Source organism: Mustela nivalis (genome assembly GCF_964662115.1).
Source record: "Mustela nivalis genome assembly, chromosome: 3".
In the NCBI taxonomy this organism is placed as follows: domain Eukaryota; kingdom Metazoa; phylum Chordata; class Mammalia; order Carnivora; family Mustelidae; genus Mustela; species Mustela nivalis.
In genome coordinates, this window is record NC_139022.1 from 45,043,292 (window position 1) to 45,059,892 (window position 16,601).

The window sequence follows — 16,601 nt, forward strand, 5'->3', positions numbered from 1 at the left end:
AGAGAGAGAAAGAGTGTGTACTGGGTGGGGCGGGGGCAGAGGGAGAGAAAGAATCTTAAGCAGGCTCCACACCCAGTGCAGAGCCCACCCCAGGGCTCAGTCTCACAGCCCTGACATCATAGAGTCAGATGCTGAATGCACTAAGCGTCCCAGGCGCCCCTACCAGATTTCTTTTGTTGAAATGGAGCATAAGCTTTAGTTAACCTCACCTGGATTATTTTTAAAACACAAAATCACAAAATACTAAAGTAGCTTTCATTCCAACACCTTTAATGGTGAATGTCTATCCAATGACTTTCATAAAACCCTTTCCGAGTCAATGAGAAGAGATGAAGATATCGATTAGCTATAATTTCTATATGTGACTGTACCCTAAATTCAGGCACATTTTGCCACCGGCAAAATGACTGTTCATCAAATAAATGTTGTATCATTCATTCTCTTGTAACAAGCTCCACATTATATTCTGCAGAATAGTAAATATTTATTTAAATACTTGTAGCACCTGGGTGGCACAGTGGGTTAAGCCTCTGCCTTCGGCTCAGGTCATGGTCTCAGGGTCCTGGGATCAAGCCCTGCATCAGGCTCTCTGCTCGGCAGGGAGCCTGCTTTCATTCCTCTCTCTCTCTGCCTGCCTCTCTGCCTACTTGTGATCTCTGTCTGTCAAATAAATAAATAAAATCTTTTAAAAAATAATAATAATAAAAGAAAATTAAAAATAAATAAATAAATACTTGTAGAGACTTAAAGGATTTTCATAACCATAAACCTCCCAACATATATTAATTTAGTCCAGCTTTACTTCACACTATCCACCTTCTACTTACTTTTTCTTCTGGAATCATGATTCGATAGGCCCAATGTAACTATTGAATAAGAAACTATCCAGAATTCAAGTCACTCAATCAACTGGTAAGAATTTATTGAGCACCTACCAAGCACAAGGCACTTCAGGAATACTATGGAATATAAAAGTAATTCCTTTATAAGAGCATCCCAGTGTTTTTGTGATTTCTTGCTTGCCAAAAAATGATTAACATCCATCAAGTTTAATAAATGGTGAACACAACAAGAAATGAAGATGTAGGATGTTTACCAAAGTCCCTTCAGGCTCCAGGTAATTAGATTTATTTCCATGGCTTCTATCACAACCCTGGGCATATCTACAAGTCCATCTGTAGATTCAAGGTCTTGGATAGTCAACTCATTGTCAAGGTCAGCCTGTCTAGCAAAGCATCGGGATTCTGCACAGGAGTGAACATGTTCTAATATTGAGGTGGGGGGGGGACCCTGAAAGGGGGACCAGAAGAGGAGATGATGACAAGACTAACATGATTTGGTCATGAAACAGGTACTTAGAAAATAAAAGATGAGACTCTTCCACAACAAGGCTGAGTATTGTTCTCTTTTGCCTCTCTCACATGGATTCATCTAAAATCTATCCTTACGAGAGTTTACAATCACTGAGGTGGCATTACCTATCCAGATCACTAAGTCATCCCTGATGCCCAGACCAGCTCCTTGCCCTCCAGGGCGATGAGGTGTGGAAGGCCCAAGTGGACAATCCCAAGTGGAGCACAGAGCTCACTTATTAAGGGTTTTGGGGAAGCGGGATAATGAAGAGATGAAGATTAAGCAACAATGACCTACTTTTAACGCGGGCCACGAAGGCTCCTCAGTAGACTGTGAGTGCCGCACACTAGAATGCTTTAAAACAAAGAGTGTGCAACGTGAATCTTGCACACAGAGAGGCATTTGAAGCTTTAAAAATACCCAAACATACAATGGCCTCTTGTTTAATTACAGTAATTATTCATCAGGCTCCAGATGTTAAGAAAGAAAAAAAAAACTTTATCTTTTTATGATTAGAAGCATGAATCCTTTCAAATGTGTGTGTCACTGAAATGGAATGTATCTAATCATCAACTTGCTGTGCTGAGAGAATGCTGAATAAATAACTGAAGCCAATCCAGAGCCTTATTAAAAGGACTTGTTTCCAAACGGAGAGAGAAATACCTTCCATTTGGAAGAAATGAGCCCTTCATTTCAGTCCTACCAGCAAGTCAGCAGTACATGGGGCATTCTGGCCGCATCAGGACACATTTGACAATGTCTGGTCCAATTCCTGTCCAGAAACCACTGATGGCTGTACCAGTAAGGCTGCTGCATTCTTCCCATGGTAAGTGAGCGGCCCAGGAACCACGGCCCCCCAGCGTACCCTGCCTCAGGTTGGGGGGAGGTGTGGTAAAAAGGGCAAGATGGCCTCCCGGGAAGCCAAGCCTGGGATTCCACAGCTAACAGCTAATCCCTCAGGCCCTACCAAACCCCACAAAATAAATAGAAGGCAACAAACTCCTTTCTGACAGGGCCACAAAGATGTATACTAATTGGATGTTAGCTACTGGAATGGTGTAGACAGCCTCCAACATGGACCCAGTGATTTTTCACTTCCCGACATTCATGCTCTCATGGAGTCTCCTTCCATTCTGGATAGGGTCTACTGTGCAACCAAAAGAATATTGTGGAAATGATGGTATGTCTTCCCAGGTCAAGACATAAAAGGCATTCTACCATCTTGCCCTTGCACTCTCGGGGAAGCCAGCCACATTGCCAATTAATACTGGATATACCCAATGGAGAAGACCATGAAGTGAGGGTCTAAGGACTCCTGACCACAGTCAACATTCATCTGAGTCCTAAAAGAGACTCCTTGCTCCAGTCCCTCCAGCCTGAGTCTCCTCTTTAGTGATTGTAACCTCGGATGCCATCTTGACTGCAACAACCAGCCAGAACCACCCAGCTAGGCCATTCCCAGATCCCTGGCCCAGAGAAGCTGTGTGAGATAATGGTGAGTGTTGCAAGCCGGTGAGTTTGGGGTTAATTTGTTACACAGCAATAGATAACTACTGTATTAGGTAACCTTCAACTTCTTGGCTTTTACCTTGAAGCCTCTCCATAAATAAAGTCACACATTTCATTTTATGGCTCAAACAATTACGTGTGTGTGTGTGTGTGTGTGTGTGTGAGTGTGTGTGTGTGTGTGTGTGTGTGTGTGTGTGTTGGTGGAATCCATTCAGCTATTAGCCTTTAATCCACAATGCAGAATTCCGCTCAAGGATGCCAAGACATGCCATATTTATCAATTTTATGGACTCCTGCATTACCATATATACTTCATATACTTTTTCTGTCTGCATTTTGAAAGAAAATGATAGGTACACAAATGAGAGAATTTACTTTTAAGATATTTCTAGACTATCACAATGTTCAAGGTAATGTGCCATTTTTAATATTTTCATTAAAAAAAATTTTTAAGCAATCTCGACACCCAACATGGGGCTCAAACCCCCCACCCTGAGATCAAGAGTTGCATGATCTACCAACTAAGCCAGCCAGGTACCCTCAAGGTCAGCTACCCCGTACATGATATGTAGGAGATAGTCATAGATAAGGAGCAAAGTCCCTAACCTCAAAGAACTTACACTCCTGGAAATGAAAGTGCCAAGTGTCCATAAAATTAAAATTTCATTAAGAGCACATAATAAATATGTGTACAGGTAGTCAGCAACAAGCCAAGAGGTACTATTTAAAGTTTGGTTAAATAACAGGTGGGACCCCAGATTGGCCAAAGAGGAACAGAGACAGCCAGCTCAGAAGACGGGAACAGCCTGAACTTGGGCAGCCTCAGGACCTGTAGAGAAAGAAAGGTCACAAAGTTCTATGCACAGACAATGGGCCTTGGATGTTGGGAAGAGGCCCAGAGTAACCAGAAAGAGACATGAGAGTGAAAGAGAGGCTGAAAGCAGCACTGCCAAGAGGCTCTGGTCTAGTCTAGACACAAGGGGAGGAACAAGGGAGGAAGCAAAAATTAGGGAGGGACTGTGACAGTGCCAAGGATGGGCTTCCGTGAGCCCTGCAGGGATTCTCAGGTCCCTAAATTTAATCACCAAGAGGATCAAAGGAGGAGCAGGGAAAAGTGGGAGAGGTTAGAGCAGAAAAGGAGACATAGGACGCCTGGGTGGCTCAGTTGGTTGAGCGACTGCCTTCGGCTCGGGTCATGATCCCGGAGTCCTAGGATCGAGTCCCACATCGGGCTCCCGGCTCCAGGGCGAGTCTGCTTCTCCCTCTGACCTCCCCTCTTATGCTCTCTCACGCTGTCTCTCTCTCTCTCAAATAAATAAATAAAATCTTAAAATAAAAAGAAAAGAAAGAAAGAAAAGGAGACATAGGTGATTGAGCCTGAGATAGGAACAGGGTTTTGACAGAATCAGGGACTAAGAGAAAGGCTGCCAGGAGGGAAAGGAGGCAAGGAGGGGAGGCGCAGGTCATTTAAGTACAGATACAGATACGGACACCCTCAGGCCTTCTACGAGGCCATCCTTGGACTGCAGGTGAGCGCTTAGATGTGCACTGAAACTGTCAGGCGAACTTGCAAATAAATTATAAAGCCATTTACTGAGAGATGCAAATATTTTTTATATCCGTGGATAGAAATATTGAAAAGCTCCAAATTAGATATTGCACACCCAAAACAAAACAAAACAAAACCTGCCTTGGTTTTTTTGTTTGTTTTTTGTTTTGGGGTGGGTTTTTTGTGTTTTTTTTTTTTTTTTTTTTGACAAATGCACTTTCTCAACAAACTCACTCTGACTCCATCCCTACCCCGCAGTAGGTTTCTTTCTTTTTTTTTTTTTTTTAATTTATTTGTCAGAGATAGAGAGAGAGTGAGTGAGCACAGGCAGACAGAGAGGCAGAGGGAGAAGCAGGCTCCCTGCCGAGCAAGGAGCCCAATGTGGAACTCGATCCCAGGACCCTGGGATCATGACCTGAGCTGAAGGCAGCTGCCTAACCAACTGAGCCACCCAGGTGTCCCTGCAGTAGGTTTCTAAACAAACTCTCCACTTGTCACTTTAGGAAATGGCTGGAGAATATCATTACTTCACCTAGTATCCTAACCCCACCTTCCAGCAACTCAGAGAGAACAAACCCAAACCAGACTGACTCCCTGGCAACCTGCGAGGTTGAGTGATATACCACGTTCCCACTGATTTCAGTGCACTGCTTTCCTGGCCTACCCACAAAGCTAAGCGCTTAGTGAGAACGTTTTCCACAGCTCAAAGACAGAGCTCCTTGGATCAACAATAAAGCTTTCATGCAAAGGGAGAGTTTGAATCCAGATCTTCAAGTTAGATGAATGGAAAACCCGGTAGCCTGTATATACATGAGGCAAACGTTTCCCAAATACAACTTTTTTTACAGATTAGAACTGGCCCCGGCTCGAACAGCATAGAAAAATAATGTTAACAGCAGCAACATACCAGGGACCTAGTGGCACCATTTTTGGTCCTGTTGATACAGTAACTCACTTCATTGTTACCCTAACACTAGAGAAGGCTGAAATCAGCGTCTCAAGAGCCAAGACTTGATCTCAGGCAGCCTCAGAGCCTGAACTCCTGAGCACTGGGTCTGAAGAGTTTTCCAGGTACCTTTTGCAGTCATCTCTGTATCTGCTTCTACTGCTGCTGTAACAAATGACCACAAACTAAGTTGTTGTGATGACCTAATACCGTATCCCTTGGAGTCTAATTCCCTAACGACTTTGCTGACTCTGAGCAATTCGGCCTCCTCCTTCTGCTTTTATGGGACCCCTGTGATATTGGGCCCACCATGAAAATCCAGAATCACCCCCATTTTAAGGTCAGCTGATTTGCAGCCATAATTCTCCTCTGCATGTAACCCCATGTATACACAGGTCTCAGGGATGAGGACACGGACAGTTTGCGGGGGCCAGGATTAGTCTGTCTGTCACACCCACTAATGCTGGAAGTAAGGAATCTAAGAATTCAAGCAGATTTCAAATTCTGGAAATTAGAGTGATCAATCAAAGAGAGGTGAGTGGGGGAGATGAGAAGGAACTGTGGACAGACTTTTTCACATGCATGACTGAAGGCAGACTCTCCGATCCATCTCCCAGTCCCTGACATTTGACCATCCCTGTACAACCTCCTCATTCGCTCCCTGAGAGTGAACGGTAACCAGCTTTCTCGCACCACCTTCCTAGCAGCTCAGCCAGGCAAAATCAAAACCTGGCTTACTCTTACCACCCTGAATCATCATTATTCAACAGTCTCTCACATTTGGCACCATGAATGTAGTCGGTCCCAAGCTACTATTGGGACAACAACAAAATCAAAGCTTCTGTACAGTGAAGGAAATAATCAACAAAATAAAAAGACAACCTACTGAATAGAAGAAGTAGATTTTTGCAAGTGATCGGGTAAGGGGTTGATACCCAAAATACGTAAAGAACTTCTATAACTCAACATCAAAAAAACCAAACAATGTAATTTAAAAATGGGCAGAAGACATGAATAAACATTTTTCCAAAGAAGGCATCCAGATGGCCAACAGACACATGAAAAGATGCTCAGCATCACTCATCATTAGGGAAATGCAAATAGAAACCACAGTGAGATATCGCTTTTACCAATCAGAAATGGCTAGAATGAAAAAAGACAAGAAATAATAAGTATTGGCAAGGATGTGGGGGGAAAGTAACCCTCATGCACGGTTGATCAGTATGCAGACTGGTATAGCCACTGCAACAAATAGTTTAATTTCCTCAAAAAGTTAAAAAAAGAATTATCGTACAAGCCAGTAACTCCACTGCTGGGTATTTACCCCCTAAAAACCAAAACACTAAATCAAAAAGATAGATGCCCCCCTATGTTTGTAGCAGTATTATTTATAATAGCCAAGATAAGAAAGCAGCCCAAGTGTCCATCTGGAGATAAAGGCATAAAGCAGATGTAGCAAATACAGACAATGGAATAGGATTCAGTCCTAAGAGTAAGATCTTGCTATTGACAAGAACATGAGGGTATCACGCTAAGTGAACCAAGTCAAACAAGTCAAACAGACAAAGACAAATACCATATGATTTCATTCATACGTGGAATTTAAGAAACAAAGAAAAAAAGACACAAATTATTAAACTGTAAAGTACAAACTGGCAGTTGCTGGCGGAGAGGTAGGTGGATGGGGGAATTAAACAAAGCATGTTAGGAGTATAGTTATCATGATGAACACTGAAACATGTGCAGAAATGCTTAATCACTCTATTGTACACCTGAAACTAACAGTGCATGTGAATTATACTTCAACAATTATACTTTAGGTTTTTTTCTCTTAACATAAAAATAAATAAAATTAGAAAGGCAAGAAGTTTAGCTACTAAAAAAATACACTTTTTGTTAGTTTCCAACAGCCGTTCTCTTGAGTCAGGTCAAGAAAGACAGCAACATTCTGGTCATATGGAGTCTTAAAACACACACACCTTCTGGAATATTAAAAAATTCAGGTAAACGTAAGCCTGTAGTTCAGGTGAGAATGCCATGTTTCCAACCCAAAGGTAACTGACTGTAACATCTTGGTTTCCCTTTGGTCTCCTTCCTTCGAGGAGACGAGGAGACGGGAGAGGAAGCGACAGGGGCCATGCATAGGCCCAGCGGGTCTCCATCAGGCCCGACTTCCTCCTGGGGCCCTTTACTCTCCGTCAAGTCCAGGACCTCTCTCAGGGTGTGACAGCCCCAGGACCCTCTGCACTCTCTGCTCACTTCTCTCGTGGTGCTGCCCTTGCCTCTTGCAGGGAAAAACCTGACCTGCAATGCACCAAGCATTGCCTCCAGGCAATGTTCCCACCAGGATTACAGGCCTAAGCTAAACTCCAAGAGGAATTTCATCAATCATGTCTGTAAGGTGGAGATGCAGGGTACCATGGGAAAACAGAGCAGAGGGGCCCAAGCCTCTCTGGGCAAGTGAGAATCCAGAAAAGTCTCCAAGGACGAGGTGACACCCCCCAACACACACACACACCGAGAAATGCAGGATGAGGGAATCCTCCCTGTGGCCCTTCTGGGAGATGCTGACAGGGGACCCAGTTCATAGGCGGAGAGGAAACCGAACACAGGGATCCAGTGCCTTTGTCCTGCAGACCATTGGGAGTTATTGAGGGATTTTACAGGGAACAGACAACATCCAATTTGTATTTAGAGGCGCCCTGGCTGATGCATGGACCTGAGGGTTCCCTGACCAGAAGCTAGTTAAGTGACAGTGGCTAAGAGATAATAGATCCAATAAATAATTTAGGCAAGAAGAACAGGAACATGTGTGATGCAGAAGATGCAAGTAGCAAAAATAAACAAACCAAGGAGAGACCTAGAGTTCCACCTCGGGTGAAAAGACGGTCAGATACTTATGCAGACGTCCAGCCTTCCACAGGGTCCCTAGAGCCCCTGTACATGACTCCCCCAGTCCCCACAGGCTCAGGCGTGCTAAGGTCTGACCGTAAGGTATCTAGATGTGTATGGAGGTCTAGATTTACATTTCATTAGTTTGTATTTCTTTTACTGCTTTGCAACGATGATGTATTAGTTTGTAATTTAAAAAGCTATATGGGGGGGGGGCGTCTGGGTGGCTCAGTGGGTTGGGCCTCTGCCTTCAGCTCAGGTCTTGATCTCAGGGTCCTGGAATCAAGCCCTGCATCGGGCTCTTTGCTCAGCGGGGAGCCTGCTTCCCCCTACCTCTCTGCGTACTTGTGATCTCGCTCTCTCGTTCTCTCTCTCAAATAAATAAATAAATACATCTAAAAATAAAAAATAAATAAAATTTTAAAAATACAAAGTTATACATATATTGAAAATGCATTTACAAAAATGGTCTGAGGAGAATCCCAGCTTTTCAGAGCGACTACCATAAGCATCTATGGTTTACATAAAGCTGTTAGAAAAGAAAGAAGGTGCATGGCAGGCACTGGCATATTTTAAGTCGAGTCTACCTATTAAACTAAATTTTGATGCAATTTCTCTTATAGCTTAGGATATTCTGAATAGAAACGTCAGTTTGGAGGTGTCTGAATCATCCAACAAACATTTCTGGAGGGTTACAGGAAAGCAGGCAAATCCTCAGCCCTCGGACCAGACATTGGTTATATGGCCATTGGGAGGCAAATGGCTTACGCTAAAGTAAACCGTGTTTGGTAATTAAGATGTTGTGCATGGACTCCGACTGCTTATCTCTTCGGAAACATCCTACTAAGAAAGATCAGAAAAATCACAGAGCTGAGCTGTCAAAAGGCTGTGTGTGGGCTGGGAGGGAGGACTGAGGGGAGCACGGTGAGAGGTGGGTTGTTGGTTTTGTTATGTTTGTTTTTTTTAATGCTACTAAAATTAATGGCGCTATTTTCACACTTGGAAGGTAGACAGTGTGATTATAATACAAGCAAGGTTTCTTCCTCTCCCCAGGGACCTGGGCCTTGAACAAGGTATAAACGATCCCCATGTCCTCTTGTGAAGAATAAGTAAACAGCCTTTTCCAGAATGGCAGCAGACTGATGAATGGAATATGCTCTTATTTGTGAGAAATCTCATATTTAGATGGGAGCCTGCCCACACAGAGATGTGCTCTCACCTGTCCTGCCCAGGCAACAGGTTCCAGGGGCCCTGCATGCAGTTCCTGGTGACAGTGGAGGCGGGGGAGGGGGGCTGACTTATCATTACCTCTTTAATCCCTAGCATCTATATTATTACATTGTTCAACTCACTGGAAGAAGAATTTGGGGTCCTGTTTAAATTGGGGCTTTGGAAGATATTTAAAACAAAACAAAAATAAAAACAAAAACTGAGGCTCTAATTATGGATACATTACTTTTAATGTAAACAGTTTCCAGACAAGGAGAAAGGGGATTGGTAGGATTTCTGAGTGCCCTATGTACATCTGGGAATCCAGAAATCCAAGCCCATTTATGCTTACATTTCAAGTGTGGATGTAAAGCACCTAGAAAACAAATGTTTTGGGGGGCGCCTGGGTGGCTCAGTCATTAAGCATCTGCCTTCGGCTCAGGTCATGATCCCAGGGTCCTGGGTTCGAGCCCCATGTCCAAGTCCCTGCTCAGTGGGGAGTCTCCTTCTCCCTCTGTCCCTCACTCCTCTCATTCTCCCTCTCTCTCACATAAGTAAATAAAATCTTTTCTTAAAAAATGTTTTCCACTCTGAGGCGGAGCTAAGGTGGAATTTCTTTAAGAACAGCAGAAACATCCACCCCCCCAAAGCAAGGGATCTAGGCATCAAATCAGAAATGATCCAAGGACTACCCTGAGACACAACGCAGGGACCTGGATGCCAGCCAAGTGTGGCTCATCTTTATACAGTATAAGTTCTTAAAGTCATTGAGAAAAATAAGTGGAGAAGCAAAGTCTTCACAGCGGTATAGGGTCAGATCAATGGAACAGGGAGAGTCTGTTTCCTCACTGGATGAAAATGAACTAAATTCAAAATCAAGTTGACATTCAGAGAAGTAGCTATTTTCCTCACCTTCTGAATGCCTTCCTGTAAGCAGGCGGAGTTTTCACTCCTGTCACTGATCTATGACCAACCAATTCTTAACGTCAGCAGCCTCAGAAGGACAAAGCCATCTTTTTCGTTCTTTTTCCTATACAAAAGCCCCTCTTTGAAATGGTGTTTTCTGGGTGGGGTGGCTCCTTGGTGGGAGAAGGTAAAGCTGGGGGGGTTGTGGGGGTAGGGGGCGGGGAGGGTGTGGAATTTTAGAGATGGTGCATCCACCTCCAGCCACAGGGGCCCCTTGTCCTGCACAATCGCAGCCCACACAGCTGTTACCCTGTGCGCCTCATCAGATTATGAGTCTCCAAAAACTCCTTTGATTCCCTGTCAAACACAGGCAATAAAAACAACAAATAAGCAGGTAGCAACCACCATCACAACTGGGTTAATAAGAGAAACCAGGGCGACTGTCTAGCCTGCCCAGGTAGCTCAGAGACCTCCCTCTACCTGTCAGGGACCCTCAGAGATTTTCCTGTGGTCCCAGCAATCTAATGTAATGAAGGCTTGGGACTCTGATCAGCACAATGCAGCTGAGGGGCTTTGCCCACAGACTTTGCATCCAAGGAAATGAAAGGAAGGGGATGGTGAAGCTCCCCTAGGAACCTAGCTAGGTCCCACTAAGAAGCCCAGCTGTGGGGCTAGGCAGCCAAGGCAAGAGGGAGACGGAGAGATGCCCTCTGAACCGTCCTTGGGCACAGTGCAGCGGACGGAGAAGAGGGTCTGTTGATCGTGTGAACAGGGAAGACACTGAGCTCAAAGCCTCACACAGATTCAAAACAGGAAAGATTTTTATCTTCCATGAATATTTAATTCTCCTGAAAGCCAACCATCTGCATATCACAATGCCCCAATGCACGCGTGCGGATTTTCTCCGTTTTCTTTCAAAAGAAAACAGACCATTTTGTTCTTCCTGTGATGCCTTGAAAGTTGCCTAAATGAGCATTGATCCCTTTGATCTCAGGAGTGTGTGTATTTTAAAACAAAGTCAGCACGGCTACTTCCATCTATATGGTGGCAGGGGTGGGGGGCAGAAAGGGGGCACAGAACAATGGAGGGAAACCACGTCGGTTTCCATTGTTTTGTTTTTTTTTGTTTTTTCTGGTGGCCTGTATCGCTATTCATTGACATTTTGAAGGCTGTTTAATTTTTGTTCGTGTCTTTTTATCTTCAGCTTCATGTGAATTAAAAAAGACTTCCATTGATCAGCAACCTACTGGGTACTCCGATATCCTGCCCACCCTGTTGCACTGTACAAGCCTACAGCTGTCTGGGGCTTAATTATGCATGCACGCCTGCCAAGCCCAGAGGCCAAGGGGGCCTCAGCAGACCACACTTTCTCACTTGTTTCTGTGGTCATTATGACTGGGGCAGATCTCTACTTCTGAACCCATTTTGCAGCGTAAGCACACACCTCTCTCCCTCTGTTACAACCTCCATTGGCCTCTGCTTCCTCAGGAAGGAGCCCATTGCCAAGGTTAAGTCTCCTGGAGATGTCAGAAGGGTCCTTCCTGGGTTTGACAGATCTTTTTTTACCTTCGTGGCCATGTTCAAAGGTATAAAAATGATCTTATCCCCCATCACTTTTCTTCCAGACAGTTGGGAGCTTAAAAAAAAAAAAAAGAAGAAGAAGAAGATGATGATGATGATGAAGACGAAGAAGAAGAGCAAACAAGAATAGTTAACCAGATGCCGGCATCTGGGTGGAAACAAAGCAGGCTTAGAGCCAGGCATGTATAATGAAAAGGAGTAGCAGGCAGCGGAGCTTCCCACCTGCTGAAAGAAGGAAAGGGAGACTACTGAAAGCAGATTTGTTAAGCATGCACATCAGAGCCTTCGGGGAAAGCTTTTCCAGCCTACCTGAAGGATCTCAGTCTTTGAAGAACAAAGCCTCAGGTGAAAGCCTGGAGCTCGGCAAGGCACCACGCTAAAAAAAATAACCGAATTAGTGTTACTCTGAGTTGCCCTTCATCAAGAGATGGGCCCACAGAGTAACCAGCTCCTACAGAATGGCAGGTGCTGCTTATACCTACAAGGGAGGAGTGGTCAGAGACACCGACACTGTTTTGTAAATGGAACACAACATTAAACGCCCAGGTTGATCTCATCGAAAATCACAAGCTATCCTGGGCTCTTAAAGCTTTAAAAAAAAAAAAAAAATCATAGAAATGTACGGAAACTTCAGAAGTAAGCAGGAATCCGTGATGGGATGATTTACTGTGACAATTTTAAGACATAAAAATCTCAGGACGCCTGGATGGCTCAATTGCTTGAGGGTCTGGCTCTTGGTTTTGGCTCAGCTCATCATCTCAGGGTCCTGGGATGGAGCCCCGGGTCAGGCTCCACTCTCAGCAGAGACACTGCCTGAGAGTCTCTCTCGCACCCCTCCTACTCACGGGCACTCGTGCACACTCACTCACTCTCGCTCTCAAATAAATAAATCTTTAAAAAATAAATAAATAAATAAAAACCTTTGGTGACAATTTGGCATTCAAGTGGATGATTTCTATTGGAAGAAAATTCTTAACAAACATTTACATCAAATACTTAGCATGTACCATCTCTATTACTTGAGGCAGATTCTATTACTATTACCATTTTACAGATAACGGCACGGAGACCCAGAGAAGGACACTTTTCACAGACCAATGGCTTCCATGTGGCAGAGCTGGGATTTGAACACAGTTGTCTTGGTCCAAAATCCATGCACATAACAGCTACTGTATTTTGCCCACCTAAGAACATACTCTCCCCAGCATGTTTTCTCTGTCTCACAGATGTATACCAAGTGCCCAGCACTGTTAGAAGCTTTTCACAAGTACCCTCTAAGGTAAGTGTATTTTTTTTTTTAACCCCATTTTCCAGATAAGGGCTTCATGCTTACCTGGTCTGCCAAAGAGTTCTGAAATCTCAGCCGGCTTCGGAATCACCTGGAGGACTTTTTTAAGCGGAAATTGCTGACCTCTACCCACAGTGTTTCCAGTTCAGAAGGTCTGGGTTGGAGCCCAGGAATTTACCTTTCTAACATGCTGAGCTGATGCTGCTGGGCTGGGGGCCATACTTTGAGAACCACTACACCAGGCGGTACTAGTATTATTTATAAGTAATAGGGACAACTGATTATCCAGATCCTTCACATATATGTTACACATTCCCATCCTCAGAAGGCAGATATTTTCCCCATTTTATAGCTGCGAAAAACCGGGTTCTGAAAAATTGGGGAATCGGATCACACCGATGGCCAACAGCAGAGCCAAACTCAAATGGAGAGCTGAGCATCAATGCTCAGGCTTTTCTAAGGAGGTCCACCCACCCTTCCAGGCCAAACGGTCTACTAAACCAAGTGCAGAGTTACTCCAGGATGTGCCGTTAGACTCGATGCCAATGTCATACAATGCACATTAGTAATTATGATTCCCTGGAAGACGCCAAATAGTGCCACCATCCTTAATACCTAGCTTAGAAAATAAAATTACTTTGTGCATGGTACAGTGTGTGAAATGACAAGATACATGCCATCAGTAAGGAAAGGATTTTCATAATCAAAAATGCGTTCAGTATTAAGAAAAAATTTTAAGTCAAAATCTACTCTCCTCGTGAACAGAAATATAGAAGAGGGCACCTGGGTGGCTCAGTGGGTTAAGCCGCTGCCTTCGGCTCAGGTCATGATCTCAGGGTTCTGGGATCGAGTCCTGCATCAGGCTCTCTGCTCAGCAGGGAGCCTGCTTCCTCCTCTCTCTCTGTCTGTCTGCCTCTCTGCCTACTTGTGATCTCTCTCTGTCAAATAAATAAATAAAATCTTTAAAAAAAAAAAAAAGAAAGAAACATAGAAGAGATGGGTGGGGACTCCTATTTATGAGTATACAGACTTGTCCCTTTAAGTTTCTCAGTCAAATAGGGCTATTAACTAGAATGGAACCAAAGATCACATGCTTGCTCACCTCCCAGTATCAAGTTAGCAGCAATATTTAAATTATTATTATTAATCCATCCAAAGACAAGCCGGTGCCCTGTAGCCCAAAGAGTACCACGAAGTCCATTTGCACAGTTCATTTCCTTGAGTTTTATGCTGAGGAAGAGAAAAGAAGTCCAATTGCCTGAGAGAGATTTTTTATCTACCATATCGCTAACTAACGTCTTTTTTCCCCTCAATTGGAAATTAAACTCATAAGCGTCACTTTTTATCTGCCTCAAGTGTATCAGTGTAACATGAATGCTAACTCATGATCCACTAATGTCTGAAGCAATCTCTCAAACCACATTTTTGAAATTGCCATTTTTACACCACTTTGCAGAAAAGAATGACCCAATAAACATTCATGCCTTAGTAGAAATGCAGAGAGTTCGATTTGGGCTTCAAACCAATCTGAAATGGAATTCCCACTTGGTATCCACCTCCCTGAATAGGTTATTTAACCTCTCTGAAGGTCACTATCTCAATGGGTAAGATCTCAGGGATGCTAATATCTACCACATGAACTTGTCCTGAGAACATCTGAGAATGTCTTAGGAAATAATGTTTGTGGACCTTTCCCACTTCCATGAAAATTTATATTTGAAATGTTTTATCGGTGCCCCTTTCCTTCCATACATATACATATAAATTCTCCTTTAAAAAAAAATACACACACACACACACATATATAATATATTCTCTGTATATTCTTATATATATGTATGGATGTGGGGTTTGGACACAGGTATGGATATAGAGTTGTAACCTGTATTTTCTCATTGCATCAGATTTTATATTTTTTTGCTTTGTACTTCTTCCCATATACATTACTCTTTCTTGTTATTTACCTTTTCAATAATCATCTGGTATAGGATTACTTTACTAGAAAATCACATGCTTTTCATATCCCCTATTGGGAACATTTGGGTTTCCCCTACTTTTTCGTACAGAAAAACTAAAGAATGTCCTTTGTTTTCTTTTTTTTTTTTTTAAGATTTTATTTATTTATTTGACAGAGAGAAAGATCACAAGTAGGCAGAGAGGCAGGCAGAGAAAGAGGGGAAGCAGGCTCGCTTCTGAGCAGAGAGCACAATGCGAGGCTCAATCCCAGGACCCTGAGATCATGACCTGAGCCGAAGGCAGCAGCTTAACACACCGAGCCACTCAGGCACCCCTGTCCTTAGTTTTGTTTTTTGTTTTTGTTTTTGTTTTTTTTTTAAGATTTTATTTATTTATTTGAGAGAGAGACAGTGAGAGAGAACATGAGCGAGGAGTTCAGAGGGAGAAGCAGACTCCCCATGGAGCTGGGAGCCCGATGTGGGACTTGATCCCGGGACTCCAGGATCATGACCTGAGCTGAAGTCAATCGTCCAACCAACTGAGCCACCCAGGCGCCCCTGTCCTTAGTTTTCATAGAGTACTTCTCTCTCATGTCTTTGGATCATCCCTTCCTTGTCTGGGAAGTGATGGAATTAGAAGACCACATCCAGGGATGCCTGGGTGGCTCAGTGGGTTAAGCCGCTGCCTTCGGCTCAGGTCATGATCTCAGGGTCCTGGGATCGAGTCCCACATCGGGCTCTCTGCTTGGCGGGGAGCCTGCTTCCTCCTCTCACTCTCTCTGCCTGCCTCTCTGCCTACTTGTGATCTCTCTCTGTCAAATAAATAAATAAAATCTTTAAAAAAAAAAAAAAAAAAGACCACATCCAAAGGAAGCGTGGAAAGGAGAAATACATTTTCAAACATGGTTCAAATCCATCAGAGCGTCTCAACAAGGTATGGCACCGAGGATGATGTCCTGTTTTGTGAATTCGCGGGTCATTGCTCTCCATCCACCTTTCCGTTCTTCTCCAAGGAGAGTTTTTCCAAACCAATCCCATGCTTGGCTCACATGAGATGCTGTTTTTTTGAAGGCAGAAGGTACTCCAGATCACGGGGAAGGAGGTCAGTCAGAAATAACCAGGTCACAAACAAACCTGACTGAAAGATAGTGCTCGAAAAGACAGTCACTATCCTATTCATTCTACTATGCTTTGACCTCCATTTACCCTATCCTGTCAGAAATCATCTATTAATAGAAGGTGTGGAACAGAACCTAAAATAAATAACAAGTGCTGGGTTCCCCAGCAGTGGGTGAACTCATTGTTAGATGCCCTTGAAGTGCCAAGGGTCTACTTTTGTCAAAACAAAATACACTGCTCCTGGGATGAGTATTTCCTAGCAGATGTCCAAGATTAACAAGGATGCCCAGGTAA

The 16,601-nt window shown here is 43.7% G+C and overlaps 1 long non-coding RNA gene across 2 annotated transcripts; it reads left to right on the forward strand.

Moving 5' to 3' along the window:
* Window positions 1–1,980: 1,980 nt before the first annotated feature.
* On the forward strand, window positions 1,981–12,848 carry LOC309861730. Of its 2 annotated transcripts, none has more exons than XR_014310158.1 (5): window positions 1,981–2,179; window positions 2,495–2,848; window positions 8,873–9,180; window positions 9,303–9,516; window positions 11,569–12,848. It is a non-coding gene; the product is annotated as an uncharacterized lncRNA (long non-coding RNA). The 2 variants fall into 2 exon arrangements; XR_014310159.1 differs by having other exon boundaries at window positions 9,303–9,481.
* The last annotated feature ends 3,753 nt before the right edge of the window (window positions 12,849–16,601 follow it).